The sequence below is a fragment of the Penaeus japonicus genome, unplaced genomic scaffold (genome assembly GCF_977035675.1).
Source record: "Penaeus japonicus unplaced genomic scaffold, GWHDUDI00000001_assembly GWHDUDI00000003, whole genome shotgun sequence".
Lineage (NCBI taxonomy): Eukaryota > Metazoa > Arthropoda > Malacostraca > Decapoda > Penaeidae > Penaeus > Penaeus japonicus.
The window spans coordinates 53,267,230-53,269,405 of record NW_028234405.1 but is presented as its reverse complement, the minus strand read 5'-3'; positions in this window follow the sequence as shown (position 1 = coordinate 53,269,405).

Here is a 2,176-nt window from a genome sequence, read left to right as displayed (position 1 = left end):
CCTAACTGTGTGTGTGTGTGGTGTTGTAGTGTGTGCTCTCCATGTATGTTATGTCAGTCTACATACGTAAGTTTTTTTTTTTTCTGTTTTTAGCCTATACCGTTCATGTGTTTGGGTATGTATGTGAGTATGTATGAACAGTATGTAGCAGTGAGTATGTATGACAGATGTTTGCCTGTCTGCCTTCCTACTTTATGTGTGTGTTTATGTTGTTGTGTGTGCATCTCCAATGTATGTGTCATGTCAGTCTACATAACGTATGTTTGTTGTTTTATTCTGTTTTTTTTTGCATATACGTTTATGTGTTAAGGGTTGTATGTGAGTATGTATGGGACAGTATGTATGTGAGTATGTATACACAGATGTTTGCCTGTCTGCCTTCCTACTTTATGTGTGGTGTTTATGTGTTGTGGTTGTGAATCTCCATGTATGTGTATGGTCAGTCTACATACGTATGTTGTTGTTTTTTTCTGTTTTTGCATGTACCGTTCATCGTGTGTTGGGTATGTAGTGTGAGTATGTATGACAGGGTATGTATGTTGGAGTATGTATGGACAGATGTTTGCCTGTCCTGCCTTCCTACTTTATGTGTGTGTGTATGTGTTGTGTGTGCATCTCCAATGTATTTGTATGTCAGTCTACATGCTATGCTCTTTTTTGTTATGTTTTTAATATACGTTTATGTGTTTGGGTATGTATGTGAGTGCATGTGTGAATATGTGTGGCATGAGTTCATAGGGAATGGCGTGTGTGGCCCATCTCCTGTCCATGTGTGTGCATTTGTGTGTATTTGGTGTGTGTGGCAATGGAGATGTGTGCATGTGCTTATTTGTGTGTGTCTGGTGTGCAGTTGTAAGTATATGAGTATCTGTGTCTGTATTTGTTTCCTGCTGGCGTGTGTGTTTGTTCTGTGCGTTCATGCCTGCTTTTTGAATTTTCTTAGCATTATTTCTATTTGAGTGTCTGTCTCTATAATCTGTATACATGTAGATATATATATATATATAAATATATACTCATATATATATATTATATATATATAATATATATATACATATACAATTGTATATGTAGTATATATGCATCTATATTATATATATATATCTATATTATATATATATATAATATATGATATATATATATATATATATATATATAATATGCATGTATGTATATACATATACAATTGTGCATGTATGTATATATGTATATATATACTATTATATATATATAGATATATATATATATATATATATATATATATATATATTATATATATATATATACATCCATATACACACACACTACACACACACACACACACACATATATATATTATAATATATATATATATATATATAATCAATATATATATATATATATAGTTATATACGATAATTATTTATATATATAATATATATATATATATATATATATTATATATATATATATATATATATATATATACATACAATAGGAGTGTAAGCATACTGTGTATATATAATACCGAATGAGAGACACATATAGACAGATATATACATTGTGAGAAAGATACAATCAAGCTTATGTTTATAATAAATAAAACATACCTAAATAGATATATGAATACAATCAGGCACAATCAGATCTTTGAGTTGACTATTGTGTGTAGACTTTGCCATATATCTTAGTTGGCCATAAAATGTGCGTTGCGCCCAAGACCGAGATCCGCCTGAGTTTCTCTGCCTTCCTCCACGCTGGATGCCGCTACTCCTTGCCTTGGAAGCCACGACCGACCCACGCAAGCAATGCCCCAGCACCTGAGAACATGGTTTGTCTCCCTATCCGGGTGAGGAGCCTCGAGAATTGCCCACAATTACTCCCCTCTCCACCTTGCCCTCATCTTCCTCTCTTTTCTGCTGACTCTCTCTCCTATCCCTCTTCCTCTATCTGGCTCTCTCTATCTTCTCTTTCTTTGTCTGACTTTCTCCCTCACTTTCTTTGTCTGACTCTCTCTCTCTCTCTCTTCACTCTATCATTTTATTTTTTATCTGTCTATCTAATCACTCTCCACCCTACCCACTCTCTATCTTTCTCTGTCTGCCATGTTTCTTTCTCTATCTTGTTCTCTCTAGAATCTATCCCTATCCAAAACTCACTTTCTCTTTGTTACTCTCTCCCTTCACTACTCTTTCTA